The 17,561-nt window shown below is 44.7% G+C and overlaps 1 long non-coding RNA gene across 1 annotated transcript in view; it reads left to right on the forward strand.

Annotated features, from left to right (window-relative positions):
* The first annotated feature begins 1,474 nt into the window (after window positions 1–1,474).
* LOC122114295 overlaps window positions 1,475–17,561 on the forward strand; it is a 78,189-nt gene continuing 62,102 nt past the window's right edge. Inside the window, exon 1 of the long non-coding RNA XR_006148555.1 lies at window positions 1,475–1,546. This is a non-coding gene — a long non-coding RNA (uncharacterized LOC122114295). The remainder of the gene's footprint in view (window positions 1,547–17,561) is intronic.

A 17,561-nucleotide genomic window follows, 5' to 3' on the forward strand; every position in this document is an offset into this window, starting at 1 on the left:
GTGATCATTTTTAGGTCTTCATTAGTTTTCTAGGAGTCGACAGGGCATATCCAATCCATCCTGTTCAACATGGGAACAAATAGGGGTCACAGGAGGTTAATTGGATTTAGTTAATTAATTCATTCACTTATCCACGTTTCCAAGCAAACAGACAGCATGCATCGAGCACCTATTGTATGTCTAACATGATGCTGAGTGATGGTGATACAGAGACACCTAAAGGATGCCTGACTTTGAGGGGTGGGGGTGGGGGGAGACAGCCTGTGTGCTAAGGGGTTGAGGCCCTCTTGGAGAAGAGGAGTCACCAGACTCTAGTTTGGTCTGGCAAATGAACGTCACAATTAGAATCCGAATCCTGGGACCAACCACCTGTTTGGTCCAACAAGATCTACTTCTCTTTTCTGGCCTTTGATCCTAGTTTTCTTTATTTTTTAAAGTGTTACCTGACATGGTGAAGATGATTGCAAACAAACTAAACAAAACCCCCTCAAAGCTGACCTCTTTGTTGGGGGATGGAGGGAGCTCAGGGCTGCTGAGAAGGAATGGAAGGTGTGTGGTTGACAGGTGAAGTTGGTCAGCAGCTTCTGTCCAGGCAGAGACCCAGCCTCAGTGCATGCCCATCCCCCACACGGCACCCTCCCCCCCCCTTCCCCTTTCCAGGCACTCTGCTGGCTTTCCACGTGACTGACGCCTAGCAGAAAAGCGCTCCTGTTTACCTGTTCCTGCAGCCATTACTCACCTCCTCCCCCTCTCCCACACTTGCACACAAAGCCACAAAGTAGATTCACATAGATCACATTTTTTTTAATTAAAAAAAATACCTTCCCCTCGTGCCCATTTGAAAATGTCAAGTGTTTCACTTTTGGGGAAAAAAGAAAACTGAAGCATTCATGACTCATGACGAGACCGACAAACAGAAGATCTGAAGGTATGCTAGGCTGGTGAGTCATGTCTTTATGTTGCCGTGAGGCTGTGATTCAGGAAGCATCCTAAGAGGAGCCAGTAAAATTCCACTACTTTCTGAAGCCGAGCGCGAGGTGATCAAAAACCCCTGGGCTTTTTCCAGCCCTGATCTAGTGCAGGATTTCGAGTGACCCTCAGATATGTTGATCTATATGGGGAACCAGGAAGAATGTTTATTAATAACTGGAAAACAAACACCATGATTATCTTTTCCTTGCCCGATGCCATGTGAACCGAGCCTTGCCTGCCTCTGCGAGCCAGCTAGGCTGCTGGATTGTCTTGAAGGGTATTGGGTTGCTAAGCAACAGCACTGGCAGCATCCATCATGCCCAGCAATGTCAGTGCCTGAGCCTGGCCTGCAGAGCACAAGCCTTCCCCTCCCCCGCCCTCCCTCCCCTCTCCCCCGCCAGGAAAAGGTTAATTTGCATCCCCAGGACAGGAGCTGGGCCAGGTGTTGCTGTGTATAAAACACCAAGGCACAACACACGAAGCACAAATATTGTGTTTGGTTGCAAGACAGAGCAGATGACGTAGTTGAAAATCCAGAACCATTTGTGTACGCTCCTCATCGAAGTCGTTGAAGGTACAATTTCCAAGTCTGCGTGTCAAATATTTCTTGCCAATCCATCCTGGGGGGTCCTGCCTTTCAATCATCCGCCACCCCCTCCCGTTTCTCTGTCCATACAGCATCTTATTTATGTCCTGTTCTGTTTATCCCGGTTTGTGCTGTGGTCTTCTGGGGAGGGAGTTATTGTTTGTGTACAGGGAGCTGTGGACAAAGGGAGCCTCTTTTCAGAGGTGAGCAAGCCCGGTGCCTCCAGGCTGGAGGCTGCTGTTGACAAGGCTTTTCACTGAGGCAGTTTTGTTTCAGAAAGGCCATTTGGGAGTAGTCTCCACCCGGGCACCTTCCCTGTCTGTGCCTTTTGCTTCCTATGGGGAGACAGCAGGCTGCCATGCGCTGGTAAAGGGCCAGAAGCAGGCACACTGTGACAGACCGGAAGGACTATCGGTTTAAGAGCTAGACAGACCTAGAACCAAAGCCTCTTCCACCATTCTGGCATCTTGGTGAGTTACTGCCTCTGGTGTTGACAGCCATGTTCTCTAGGACTATTTTATGTTGCCGTAACCAAATACTGAAGACTGAATAATTTACAAGGAACTGAGGTTAATTTAGCTCATGGTTCTAGAGGCTGGGAAGTCCCAGCTCATGATGCCAGTGTTTGCTCAACCTCTGGAGAGGCCTTCTTGTGCATCACAGCATGGCAGACAGAGGAAACATGCCCAAGAGAGAGCTCTCCTTAATGACAAAGCCACTTCCAAGATGACTCTGAGTCCATGAGTGGACTAATCTAGTAATAAAGGCAGGATTGGAAGCCAATCGTCTCAAGGCCCCACATCCAAATACCACTGAGATAAGCTCTTGGGGATTTCCTGTTATGGTGTGGATCTTAAATGGCCCTCCAAAGACCCGCCCAAATGTGGAAGGCATGGTCTTAGTGCTGTTGGGAGGTGGGGGAAGATTTAGGAGGTGGGACCTAGGTGAAGGACACTGGGGTGTGTCCTTGAAGGGGCTTGGCACCCAGAGCCTCCTCTCTTTCCTTTTGCTTCTTGGCCACTGTGATGAGCATCTCTGCTTTACCACGGCTCCTTGCCTGGAAGTTCTATCTCACCACAGGCTCCAGTATCTATAGCCTGAAACCCCTGAAACCAAGAGCCACGGTAAACCTTTCCTCCCGTCGAGTCCGTCTGCTTCAGGCATGGTGCGGTGGCGGCAGGAGGCTGACTAACAGTTCCCAGCACATGAGTTGGGGAGGCTGCATGCAACCTGTAGCAGACATCAATAAGAACTGTCTCACGGGCTATTGGGAGGGTTGAGTATGGTAATGTACACTAGCTTGGGCTGTGGTGGGTATTAAATGGTGAATCACAGCTGAGCCCCAGCTGGGAAGCCATTTAAAATGCCATCTGGCTCAGTGGATAAGGAGGTCTAATTGTTCCATTTCTCACTGTGGAGAAGCAGAGCAGGCTGTTTGGGCACTGCCAAAGGCTAGGTGATAGGCCTGGGTTATGACCAACTCCTTAGACACCTGGACTAACAGACTGTCTTCTGCATCTTGTATATCTGTTGCCTTTCTTAAACTTGAGAAAGGCCCTTTTGGTGTTGGGGCCTATAATGGACTGGTGTCACTCCCTGCCACCCCAGTCCTGGAACTTGAACTCAGGGCCTGGGTACCGTCCCTGAGCCTCTGTGTGCTCAAGGCTAGCACTCTACCACTGGAGCCACAGCACCACTTCTGGATTTTTTCTGAGTAGTTTATCTGAGAGATAAGAGTCTCACAGACTTTCCTGTCAGGGCTGGCTTTGAGCCATGATCCTCAGATCTCAGCCTCCTGAGCAGATAGGATGACAAGCATGTGCGACTGGCATCTGTCTAGTTGTCCCTTCTTAAAAAGCTGACCAAGACTGGCAAGAGCAACTTTCGGTTTGGGTGATGATCAAGTGGGACTTTGACCTGTGGTCTGGCCAAGCTGAGCATGTGCCCCAGGTTTTGGTTGGCCTCTGAATCTCGATCATAATTTCTGTTACTACTTCTCTGAGCTGTTAAGCAAGAGCTACATCTCATGCTTACTTCCTGTGAAGCAGTGAAGAGTGGGATCTCTTATTTGAAGGAGACTTTTTTTTTTTTTATATTGGATTTTCAAGCACAGTCACTGAAAATGATTGGTGCCGGTAAAACACATGTCTCAAAAAAATCCCTTCCCTTATAGGAAAGCTGGACTCAGTAGAAGGATTCCACTGTTATAACTCCTCTGAACAATGAGTGTGTAGTTTAGCAAAACGAACACCAGGAACCTGAGACATATTTTGCCAGGGGCGATAGTGAGATAGACAAAGGGGAGCAGTGAGTGACAAATGGAGAGAGGATGGATGGGTGGATGCAGTCATGATATTTAACGTGTGTGTGCGCGCGCGCGCGCGCGCATGAGAGAGAGAGAATGGAACCAGCTATCTTGAGGGTTATAACTGAGGTTGGGAGAAATGGAGGAGAACAGTAGAAGAAGTGACACTGGTCAAGATGCGTTGTATTTATAAGCTGATATATTGAATTGCATTGAAACCCCTTTGTACAATTACGTGAAGATTCATCATCATCATCAGAAAGCTGGAAGTATCCCTGGTCTGGTGTTCCCGTTGCTATTGCAGAATGACTGGAGCTGGAAAGCTTATGAAGGAAAGAGGCAGGGAAGGTCAACATCAGGTGGCTGCAATTAGACCTTCACCTTATGGGCATGTGTGCAAGAGCAGTGAGCAGGCCCATGGGGAAGAAGGTGGGAAGAAGAGCCGACCTCTCCATAATAATCCACTGTGAGAGAACCCAGCGTCCCTGCAAGGACTCATGCCATCTCGAGAGAAGGGTTCCACCTCCAACAATCCTACACTGACAAGCAAGTGCCGGCATTACGGGATAAACCACATCCAAACCACAGCGTCAACCAACACCAGCTGGAGGCAGTCGTGTCTTTTGGTACAGTTGGTCTGGCTCCTCAGATCTCAACCTCCTGAGCAGATGGGATTATAGATATGATCTACTGGCACCCAGCCTGAAGTTCTTTCAATATATGAGTATTGACAGCAAAAATCATAACGTTGGTGGGCTTCTAAATGTAGATAGGTATATAAATATGCTAACTATAACCTAAAGACAGAGGTAAAGAACACGATGTGGTTGTAAGGCTTCTGTTTTAATGCGACACGGTAAAATAAGGTAGACCATGAATATTGGAATTTGGAGAAGCACTTAAAAAATTATGTTACCCAAAACTCAAATACTCTTAAGGTAGGAGCGCAGACACAAGCTGCAGGGACAAATAAAAAACAGGATGGATCTAAACCCAACCAAAGCAATTGTTACATTCAATGTAAATGGCGTAAACATACAGTTAAGAATCAGAAATTGTCATAATGGATTTTAAAAAGAGCCATATTTAAGTTGTTTACAAAAACCAAGTTTGAATATAATGAATAGGTTTTTGTTTTTATTTTTTTGTTTTGTCAGTCGTGGGGCTTGAACTCTGGGCCTGGGCACTGTCCCTGAGTCTTCAGTGCAGGGTGAGTGCTCTAACATTTGAGCCACAGCACCACTTCTGGTTTTCTGGTGGTTAACTGGAGATAAGAGTCTCATGGACTTTCCTGCCCAGGCTGGCTTTGAACTGTGATCCTCAGATCTCAGCCTCCTGAGTAGTTAGGATTACAGGCGTGAGCCACTCACACCTGTCTTGGCTTATTTGTTGTTTAAGAGATAACATAAAACAAACACAGTAAGATGAAAGAACCAGACAATAGATATGTGGGAGTCAATTCTATTATTATTATATCCCATATATTTAGAATATTCCTGGTGATAATTAAAAGAAGTTGTGATTGGATGTATCGCTCAGGCTTGTAATCTCAGCAACTCTAGAGGTAGAGATCAGAGGATCATGATTTGAGGCTAGCCCTGGCAAAAACTTAATGAGAATCTCATCTGAGTCAATGAGCTGGGCAGGAGGGTGAGTGTCTGTGGTACAGCCATGCAGAAGGCGTGGGTAGAAAGACTGAAGAGTCTGAAGTCAGTTCAACAATAGACCCTGCCCAAAAGGACCGGGGGCACGGATCAAGTGGTAGAGTGCACACCCAGTAAGCACCAGGTCCTGAGTTCAAACCCACTTTTGCACACAAAAAAAGGAGAAAACAAATGTTGCATGACTTCTTACTAAGACTTCTCTAAAACTTCCACAGTTTTCTATTTATTCTGGAATAAAAACTATCAGTGCTCTTTAGATGGAAATTACAAGATCTCAAGATGCCCAGCCCCAATCTGTTGCTGTATGCTGGTGTGGGGCTAAAAGCAAGGCTGTCTGGATTCAAGTTCTACTTACTCGCAAGGTATGGCCAAAGAACCTGTTTTCTTTAAAGCTTCAACTACGAAACAAGTAGCATATCACTTCACTCTAAGGCGCTCTTGGCGGAACAAATGTAATATTATTTGACAGACTAGAACAGTTTAAAGAACATGAGCCTTTTTTTTTATGGTTTGATTAAGAAATGTCCACCTCAGGTTCATGCGTTCAAGTCTTAGAGGTGTTAGGAAGTTCTGGAAGCTTCTGGCAGTGGAGTTCAGCTGGAGCAGCTAGGCCACTGGAGGCCGGTCTTTGAAGGATATGTCTTGCCCTGCTTCCTTCCAGTCTTCTCTCTCTGCTTCCTGGCTTCCATTCAGGGAGTAGCCCTCCACTAAGCCCTTCTGTCTTGATGCTTGGCCTCTCTACAAGTTCAAGAAGGGCAGAGCCAGCACTCGTGGACCAGAATACCTGCTTCCTCCTGAAACTGTTTCTCTTAGGTACTTGTTACATTAACAGTAAGTCTGACTAACAGAGCCATTATTAGCAAGACTGCTTCTGTTTCAAAAGCCTAGCAGATATCATCTTACGTCCTTGCCTTTTCTCACCAACAAATAGATTGCAACTCATTAATGGAGGGTGAAATCATATGAGTTGCTTTGAACTTGCATTTCAGAAAACTGGAATGAAACAATACAGAATAGAACAAAAAGGGACAGAGCAAAGAATACAACACAAAACCAAAATTGTGTGACTTTAGGGTCAGGATTGTTTCAGTGAGGGGGTGTAAAATGTATCTATTACTGTTGGTTTTGATCAAAAGAGCCCAGAAAGCACTGGTTTCCATGGTTCTTTCTGCCTAGAATAAAAAGCTTACTACATCTGTCCAGTGAATTTTCAGCTGTCACTTCAGACGCACCTCCTCTGAGAAGCCTTCCTACGCACACTATTCCTCTCTTCTCTGTGGACTAGTAGTCCTGTAACAAGTTCTCAGCTCTGACATCTTTTCCTGGGTCCTCTTCCAAGGAGGCTCATGGTGTTGTCAAGGATGGACTCTGTTCTTCTCTGCAGAGTAGGTCCAGAAGCACCGTAAAGCAGTTCTGAAGACATTAAGTATACCTCTGATGCTGTATTACAGAGTTCCCAACTAGTTTTCTGTTTCTTTCGGTAACACATCTCATGATTTGCATGCAGTAACAGAGTTTACACACCCTCGGAGGTCGGCCCAGGGCAGCGTGCTCAGGGCATCACTTCAGCCACCAGAGAGCTAATGCTCAGGCTGCTCCTTCGTGCCTCGCCCACAGTAGTTATAGTAAGGAGAGGTTACCTCATTACTCCCCTAAAATGAGCTGGGGGGCATCTATCCATTTTCCTTTAGTCATTCAGTGCATGCAAATACAAATCATTCACATTCTTTGCAATCCCAGATTTAGCAAACACTGAGCCACTGATCCTAAGGAAGTACAGGATAGGGCTCTTGTGAGTCTTGGGTAGCACTTTCCACAAATCTTCAATACATAACTTGGCTCTGTGTTTTTTGCTCAGAGACGCTCCCCCCATTTGCTACGTGCTATTTACTCATCAATACTGAACCCACAGCCAACAGTAGCTTATCAAGTGCCCGATGGAGGCTTGTCTATCTAATAGGTATTTCCTTCCTCAGGCACATCACAGCATTCTGAGCTTAGAAGCTCATGATACTAGATGGTGAACAGTGAAATCAACACCAAATAGCTGGTGGACTGGAGTGTAGCTCACTGGTAGAAGGCTTTCTGGTTCTTACTGTCAAGAAGAGAAGAATTAATAGTATAAGAGCTGGAATATTAGTATTTTCTTGGTCAGTCTCAGAATATTAGTATTTTCTTGGTCAGTCTCAGCTAGGAACATGCACCTAGACTCTAGCTCAAATTTTTTGCTTCTCTGAGTAAGCATATGTCCACCTTTAGTAGTAAAAACACACCCAACAAATTCATAATACCTCAACATTTTATGCTTTTCTTGATTTATAGATGCATTTCTTTTACACATTGAAACTCTGTGCCTACAAGTCAGCCCTTTATACTGTGAGTTCTACATCTGCAGACTCAGCTTGAAAATATTGAGAGAAAATTGTTACATCTGTACTGAGCACATACAGACATTTTTCTTGTTGTGGTGGCCTGAACAATACAAGAAAACCACTATTTACATGGTGCTTACATTGTACTAAGCATTAAAAACCATCTGGAGATAAGGTAAAGTATATAAGTAGGTTATATGCAAACACTGTGCCACTTTAGATGAGGAACTCAAGCTCCTGCAGGTTTTTACACCCAATGGGAGTCCCGAGGCTAGTTGCTGAAGGTGGCAAGGGATGACTGTATTTTGTGTGTTGTCTGGTTCCACAGGCTGCAAGTGCTTCTCCGATCCCAGAACACTGTCTGCTGTCTGCTTTGTGGTCCATGTCTTGAAGTTCCTAATAAGCTCCTACCCTTTCAGTTTTACACTGGGCCCTGCAGGGAGTACCTGAATGCCAGGCATGTAGTGGGCTATCAGTAACTAGTTCATTAATGAATGTTGAATGTGATGAATTGCAAAGCAGATACAAGATAAGCAGTTGTTGGTTGTTCAGTTGAATGGAAGGAAGGCTGATCATGCATTATCATTCAACAAATATTTATCTGACATCCTGAGGAGTTAGATTCTTTTTTTTTTTTGAGACATAGTCTGACTATGTAGCACAGGCTGGCATCCAACTCACAATCCTGCGCCCCCGTTCAAAGTGTTAAGATTATAGATGTGTATCACCAAACCTAGTAAAAATTATTATTATTATTTTTTTGGTCGGTAGTGGGCCCTAAACTCTGGGCCTGGGCACTGTCCCTCGGTGCTTTAGCTCAAGACTGGAGCTCTACCACTTGAGCCACAGCACCACTTCCGGCTTTTTTCTGCTTATATGGTGCTGAGGAATTGAATCTAGAGCCTCATGTATGCAAGGCAAGCACTCTATCACTGAGCCACCCTTTCAACCCTGTTTTTTATACACTGAGAGTGCGCTTCACCATTATATAAGCCTTCCATAGTCCCGAGGCTTAGGAATAACAGCATCCTGACATGTAGATAAAATTGTCGCCATTTATGCCAGGGAAACACTGGGAAGTAAGTCATTGTCTGAACTTGCAATAGCTAGTGAAAACCATGCCCAGCATGGGGCAGTTCCTGTACTCACCTCCTCCTCCAGAATTGCTCCCCACTGGAGGGCAACTTTTCTTACTTCATTACTATCATTGATTCCAAGGAGTTGGTTGCAGTTCTTGTCCTCTTCTAGCAATGGAAAGGGGGAGGGAGAGGCAAGGGTCTGAAAGTGAGGAGTGAGAATGCCACCAATTCTTTCAGGCCAGATAAAGATGTCACCTCTATCCCTTCTACTAACAGGACCTTGTCACATGACCACCCCTATACAAAGGAGTCTGGGAAATGTAGTCCTTATCCAGATAATCCAACTAAAATGCCTGGCCTGGATTCCTTCAGATTTTAGGATATTGGCATCCACACAATGGAAAATAAAGAGGATAGAATGAGATCTAAATCCAAAATCCAATTATGCTTCATATACATCTTAGATGCAAGTCTGAGGACAATTTTCTAAGGTATTTTAAATTACTGTGTGCATGAAACAAAGCTAACAGTTGGGCTCTCGAGTGTTTTAGGTTTTCTGGTTAGGGTGAAAGGAACAGAAATTGGGGGATAACCAGCAGCCTGCTCCATCCACTCAGGATCTTTTAGCAAAGGCAAGCTCAGTGGTTACCTTTCAGAAGGGCTCATTGCTGGATTCTCTCAGCAGCAAGCCTGTTGGACAAAGCCATTCCTCCCCACAAACCAGAAGGTAATTTGGGAAATGATTCAAGCTCCCTGGCTGACGTATACTCTGAGCATCCTGGAGAGAAAAGTAGCCATCTACTCATTGGGGACCAGGGCTTCAGTGCATAATAATTATAATGGATTTGGCTCTGAAAACTTCCTGAGGGTTTAATGAATGACTGACTTGGATTAATAGCCAAAATCACTGCTGAAGTCTATCAACTCCTTCCAGCTTCATATTAATCTACAGGAAATTCTTTGTATGCCCAACCATTACTGCTTCAACCTCACATAATAAAAATGAATGGATGTTCCATCTGAACTTGGAAATTAAAACCAAACTTGGTCACCATTGTGTGTGTGGCCATCATGCAATTATTATTATTATTATTTCCAGACACATTTCCTGTATATTCTTTGGTTCTCATTCTGGCTTCAGTTTGTTCAGCAGCAGCAGCAGCAGCAGCAGCAGCAGCAGCAGCAGCAGCAGCAGCAGCAGCAGCTGGGCCTTGAGATTAGCTTGTAATCCTCTTGCCATTTATAATGCACTTTGCAGCCCTCTTTCCAGCTAGGCTGGGAGCACCATGCAGTCTGTGAAGTCCAGGAGACATTCCCCCCCCCCCTCCCCCGCCCCAGCCCAACAGAGCCTCCCTATGGCAACTGCTTTATTTATTTATTTTTTAAAATGGAACTGATAGTGAATGTCCAGTGGATTGTTCAAAGCAAATCTGGGAAATCTGAGCGTTTAGTTGAACTTAAATTAGTAATTTCTCAGCTCATTGAAATTTGAGCAGAGTTTTCCAAGAGAACAACTAGAAAAAGAGGGACAGGGATGCAGAATTAGTTGCAGAATCGTATATCTAGTAACAACAAATTGTTGCTTGCGGGGGGGGGGGGGGGGGGGGAGGGGGGGAGGGGGGGAGCAAAACTAGGAATGTGCAAAAAAGTGATCATTCTTATGGCTGGGCTATGGGGATTCCTACTCTTCTGATGCCTTGGGGTTCTCTGCCAGTACATGTTATTAATGAAGGAAGCATGCTTCCTTCAGCAAAGTCCTTTAGCTCAGGACGGTAGAATTTGTGGATGGTCCCTAGATATGCTATCCTATGTTGTGCTATGCTGTGCTATGCTATACTGTACTATGTAAACTCCTATCCTCTGGTGCCACAGAAGATTGGTGTATGGCATTTGGGTGGAGGGAGACTACCTCGACCATCACTAATCTTCTACCTCAACTCTATACCAACCCCCAAGATGGTCTTCACCCCTGCCTCAACATCTGATTATAACAGAAGATTGGGGACCCAGCTGAAGGAAATTCCTGGCAACAATAGAAGTGTGCTGGTGGCTTTTAAACTGAGGGTGGAGATGGAGTTAAGAGGAAGAGGAAGCCTGACAGACCTAGGGAAGGAGGTTAGGTAGGAATAGGATTAAGGGTTTAGAAAATGCTTGTTTCCTTCTGTTGTTTTTACGAGAACTGATAAGATTTTTTTTTTTTTTTTGAGAGGGGAGCTTTGTAAAAGAATGGGGAAATCTAATCAACCAGAGAGTACTTTCCAACTGTACTTCTCAGCATTGGTTAGTGTGTTCAAGTTGTTAAAGATGCCAACAATGGATATTAAAACACTGTGCCATTAACTTTTACTTGGCTTGTTGTCTTTTGGCTAGGGTCTCTGTTTCTCATTTTTCTTTCTTTTCTTTTTTTGTTACAGTGAAGGAAACAGGATATGTTTTAACCTCTCAGATAATGCCATGGTGCTATATCTAAGCAGTAACTTAACCAGATAGGTATTTACATATCAACCTACACGTTACTAAAGTTAGATGAGGTCAACATTTCTATATCAAGTAGGAAATGATGGAATTTTTTTTCTAAAATAATTTTGTTTTGTATTGGTACTGGGGATTGAACTCAAGGCCTCATGCTCTCATTTGCCTTTTTCACTCAAGGCTGGTGCTTTATCATTTGAGCCACTGCTCCACTTCTGGCTTTTTGGTAGTTAATTGGACATAAGAATCTCTTGGATTTTCCTTTGTGGGTTGGCTTTGTATTGTGAGCCTCAGATCACAGCCTCCTGAGTAGCTGGGAATGTTTTGTATGTAGGAAAACACTAAACAGCTCAGCTGCAGGTGGATCTCACAGCAAATTTCCATCAGAAGATGAAGGGGCAGAGACTTGTGGTTCTTTGCCGTAGCTCAGATCTGGAATGTCTTCAAAGACCCATGTGTCTAAGGCTTGGACTTCAGCTTGATAATACTAGAAGGAGAAGGAGCCCTTAAGAGGCAGGGTCTTGTGGGAGGTCATAGGTTACTGAGGGCAGATGTTCAAGGGAGGATTGTGGAACAACCATCTTTTCCTCTTTGCTTCCTGGTGACCATGAGGTGAGCCACTTTTACCACAGTCCACAAGACAACAAGGCCAACCAACCATCAACTTAAACCTCCAACACTGTGAGTCAAAGTAAACCTTTCCTCTTTTTTAAGATGTCTCAGCACTTTGTTACAGTGATGGAAAGCTGACTGATATATACCATTGACAACTTTAAGACAGTAAGAGAAACTGGCTGTAGTGCACCTATAATCCAAGCATGCAGGCAGCAGAGGTAAGAGGATCTGAGTTTGAGTCTAGCCTGGGCTACATAGTATAACCTTGTCTTAAAAAAAAAAAAAGAAATCAAGAGCTGACTTAAAAAAAAAAAAAAAGCAAGCAAGAAAGAGAAGCTTGGTTCATTCATTAATCAGTAGCATCTGAGCCATGCCTAATCCCTTACCTCGGATTGCTTGTTAAGTGAGGCATCCTTCTGATCTTCCACTCTAGGGTTTTCAGCAGAGTTAAAAGTGAAAAAGAAAATGCAACATGTGTGCCTGAAACAGGCCCCATGGATAGATGATGGCAACAATGTAACCAGAGTCTGTGAGTAATCTGTTTGCTCTTGCCACCTGCAAGATGCATCCTCTGAGCTTGATTTTGGGCACTCAGACCCTTGCTTGAATCTATTCTACTCCCATTCTGTGATTAACAGGGCTCACAAATACTTTTAGTTTCTCTCAACACTTTTCTGGAAGGAAGGCCATTACTTTAGGGAACACCTGGACAGAACATGTTGTATTGCAAAATATAAACGTGGTGAGAGAAAAATACATGTACAAAATTGAACTCATGGTATCTTTTTTTTTGGAAAATTACAGACAGTCCTTGGCTAACAAAGGTTCAACTGAATATCTTTAGATTTTTGATGGTATAAAAGTGATCTGAGTTCAGTGGAAACTGTATTTCAAGTTGGAACGTTGCTCTTTTCCTATCTGGTAATATGCCATGGGAGCCCCCAGCCCAATGCTTGGCCCAGGTGGTGGCTGTCCATGCATTACAGTGTGTGTGTTGCTTGCATCTGATGTCCAGCAGATTAGGGAGAGTAAACACAGCTCCAGCATACATCATTTCAGTCTCACAAGAGATTTCTTGGAACATCCCATTACAAGTACTGGTTCTGGTCAAATTTGTACTGAGTACTTTTATGCTTCCCGTTGGAGAGTTTGGGGAAGAGCAGAATTCAATGTTTTTTTTTTTGCAGTCCTTTCTCTCCTCCTGTTTACCAGGTGCATGTGTGCATGCATGTGTACACACACGTCCATGCGCGTGCGCGCGCGCACACACACACACACACACACACACACACACACACACACAGCTATACAAGGAAGAATCAGCTGTGTTGCAATTACAGTTATCCTCTAGGCTTTTTCATTTCTGACTCAGATTTGGAACCCAGAGTTTGCTTTCTGTGAATCTCCCTGATTGGGTAACATCCCCCTCTGGTCCATGCTGAATTTTCTGAGGTTGTTTTTTGAAGTCTTCTCCAAGTCTCTTTCTTTGGTACCATTGGAGTCTAGGCCTGGAGAGTTCCAAACACTTTTGATCAGGTGACAACCCAGTCACATTTTCACATGACCACACTTACCATGTCTTTCATTCACATTCCTGTTCTTGCACTTCTAATCTTTCATCTGGGGTTATTTTCCATTTCCTTTTAGATGTTGATATGCTGGTGGAGAAAGCTCTTTCGTGTGTGTGTGTGTGTGTGTGTGTGTGTGTGTGTGTGTGTGTGTGTGTGTGTGTGTGTGTTGGAGGGGGATTGTAAACGTCTGCATTTCACCTTCATTCCTGAAGGTTGTTTTCCATGGGTAGAAGGACTAGGTTTCCCTTGTGGCAAATGGAAGAGACTATGGCACTCTCTTCTGGTTTCGTGTGGCTTTTAAGAAGTCTGTGCACTGCTTATCCGTGGATGAACCATGGCCTCTTTCAAGGCAGTCGTGGGGCTTGAACTCTGGGCTTGGGCGCTGTCCCTCAGCTCTTCAGCTCAAGGCTAACACTCTACCATTTGAGCCACAGAGCCAGTTCTGGCTTTTTTTGTTTATGTGGTACTGAGGAATCGAACCCAGGGTCTCATACATGTGAGGCAAGCGCTCTACCACTGAGCCACCTTCCCAGCCCCTGGGCTGCTTTCAATGCTTTCCCTCCCTTCCTGACTTTCCTCCTTCTTCTCTTTCCTTGCCAGTATTATATATTCAAATTGTCTGCCTTTTTTCTTAACTTCTTCTGCTCCTTCAAAAAAGGAATAGTAGGTCACCGTGCTATTTTCTTCTGCTTTAATTTTTCCATCTCTCCATAATCTTGTTAGTTTATTTTGTTTAAATGTTGGCTCACAAATTCTCTCTTCAACTGTGTCTAATTGCAGTTAAAACTATTTGGTCTTTAATTTTATCTACTCTATTTTTCACATCTATATGTTCTTTTGAATTTTTTCTTATATAAACTGTGTGTGAATTTACAGTTTGATTATCCTTAAGGTATTTGTATAAAGAGATTTCAACTGAATATACAAATTTATGAGTACAATGCACAGTGCATCTTGATCAATGATGTGCTATCTTTTTGGGTGTGTGTATTCTAGTTCTAGGGCTTTAACTCAGGACCTGGATGCTATCCCTGAGCTTTTTGCTCAAGGCTAGCACTCTACTACTTGAGTTGCAGCTCCACTTTTGGATTTTTGATAGTTAATTAGGCTCATGGACTTTTCTGCCCAGGCTGGCTTCAAACCATCATCCTTAGATGTCAGTCTCTTGAGTAGCCAGGATTATATGTGAGCCACTGATGCCTAGCAAATATGACACTTTTATAGCTTTCAGTTCTTCACTCAAGTTTTTGAACCTGTTAACTGTATCTTGGAATGCAGTAGTCAACAAATCTTCATCTTCACATAATAATTCATGAATCTGTAATCTTTGTGAATTGTGTGGGTCCTCTCATTCATGGTATCATGTTTGCTTGTATGTCTAGTTGTCTTTGAGTATGTCCAACACCAGACATCTCTGAGGCATGTGCAGAGGACACACGACTTGGTTTCATGAGAGTAATCTGCCACCATCACCTAATGAGTCTCCATGGTTTTCACTTCCTTCTTTGGCGACCCTCAATCACATTCAAGAAGCAGCCCCAGCGATCTGTGTGAAATCACCATATCTTAGTGTTCAATGAAGTGACATCCTGTTAGTGAGCATCACTTCCTCAATCCACCACTCCTGTTCCTTGTGCTATGGCGTTCTTGGAGGGTCAGAGTGATTTCACATCCTCTTAGGTTCTCAGGAAACGAAGGCCACAGAGCCCCCTTGTGTTAACGGGAGATGAGCAGCAACATGGTGGTGAGGCCACAATTTTTTTTTTTTTGACCTTTTGGGTAAAAAAAAGTTCCATTTTCAATGGTAGTTTCTCTGGCTATGTAGCACAGGGACATAAGGACTGTAGAGGTTAGCATAGACTTTACACGCAATGTTCCCTCCTCTTGTGCAGGGGGAGAGGGCGGAAGGGGGCAGGGGAGGATGACCAAACTTGGGTTCTCACTTTCCCCCCTTCTTGTGTGAACTGATTAACCCAGATGTGCAAGAATTTGGGGGAGGAAGTGTGCAGGTGGTGATGGGAGGGAGGGCCACAGCCTTTTATAACTTTCCAGAACTGCTGGAAACACACACACACACACACACACACACACACACACCTATTTTTAGCCAAGCACCCTCAGGCTCTTCTTTGGAAAAGCACATGAACTCTTTCCAGTCCCCTAGGTCCACTTGGTAAATTTCCTACAGCCACACGCTGAGCGTCATGCTGCCCTGTGTATCTCTGGGACTGTGGTACCGGGGAGGGTGTGCAGCTTCCTGTTGTACCCCAGTGGCTGTGAGTCAGCAGTGGGCATTAGGGGGGAGGCTGGCACACACTGGTGCATCCACCCGCCCACCATAGGAACTGCCCCCGGGACAGCATCAACCCCCATGTCCAGTCCTTGGGACCCTCTCTTGGGCTATCTGAAGGTGGAGTTTGCTTTGCTTTTATTGGTAGGTTGGGGCTCCGTTCTTCTAATATCATCCACATGCCTGGGCCATGACAACTTCCGGTCTCCTGGAAAACACAGCGCCTGGTCATTCTGAGCAATGCAAGTCTTAACACCATGCTCTGGATTCAAATTTCTTTTTCTAAGAATAAGCACATTTCTCTCTTCTTCTGCATCTCTGCTTCTCCTCCACTCCATTTAGATTTGACAGGGCATCAGTCATTGTGGTTTTACTTCTGGGTAGAGTTGTTTTTCAACAGGGAATCTGACCAATTAGAAGTTTGACCTAAAAACCTCAGAATTTTTTATTTTTTGTCGGTTGTGGGGCCTGAACTCTGGGCCTGGGCACTGTCCCTCAGCTCTTCAGCTCAAGGCTAGCACTCTACCACTTGAGCCACAGCTCCATTTCCAGTTTTTTCTGCTTATGTGGTACTGCGGAATCGAACCCAGGGCCTCATGCATGCAAGGCAAACGCTCTACCACTGAGCCACCTTCCCAGCCCCCTCAGAAATGAATGACAAATTTCCAAGTTGCTAGGCTATACAAGAAGGAGAGACCCAGGGGCTACCAGCCTGGTTCCTTTTATATGACCAGGAAGTGAGACCTAGAGAGGACTCCGGGCCTAAGTCACACAGCAAATGAGGGTGGTGCTGGGCTGACGCCATCTGTCTGGGTGTCCTGATTTGAAGCCTTTCTTCATGGTTGCAGAAGACAAGAAAACAAACATAGTACTGTCAGATGCAGGAAGTGTCATCACTAGAGGGTGTTAGAGTTAGCAAAGGTGTCCTTGAGCAGAGTCTGGTGGGGGTGGGAGGGTGGATCATGAGAACATCTGGAAGGGGAAGCTTCTGGATGGAAAAAGAGTTACCTGGAAGGTTGAGGGTGCGAAGGGGCAGGGGTGGAGATGTGAGAGAAAATAAGGTCAGAGATGGAGTCTGGGCCTGATCACATGGTGGTCCAAAGGTGATTTTTTTTTTTTTTTTGCCAGTCTTGGGGCCTGAACTCAGGGCCTGGGCGCTGTCCCTCAGCTCTTCAGCTCAAGGCTAGTGCTCTACCACTTGAGCCATAGCACCACTTCTAGCTTTTTTCCCCTGCCTATGTGGTGCTGAGGAATCGAACCCAAGGCCTCATGCATGCAAGGCAAGCATTCTACCACTAAGCCACCTTCCCAGACCCTGGATTAAAAAAAAAACAAAAAACCTTTGGCAAAATACCCATAATATTTTTAAAAATTACTTTCATGTATACTTTATGTGTGTGTGAACATGTACACACTAGTTTGGGGGTCTTGAAGTCAGTGCCTGAGCACTGTCCCTGAACTTTTTTTGCTCATGGCTAGCACTTTACTACTTGAACCACAATTCTACTTCTAGCTTTTTGGTGACTAATGGGAGATAAAACTCTCACAGACTTTCCTGCCTAGGCTGGCTTTAAAACCTGATCCTCATGCTTCAGCCTCCTGAGTAGTTAGGATTAAAGGTGTGAGTCACCAGCA

The sequence above is a fragment of the Dipodomys spectabilis genome, unplaced genomic scaffold (assembly GCF_019054845.1).
Source record: "Dipodomys spectabilis isolate Male_0828 unplaced genomic scaffold, ASM1905484v1 ptg000107l, whole genome shotgun sequence".
In the NCBI taxonomy this organism is placed as follows: Eukaryota; Metazoa; Chordata; class Mammalia; order Rodentia; family Heteromyidae; genus Dipodomys; species Dipodomys spectabilis.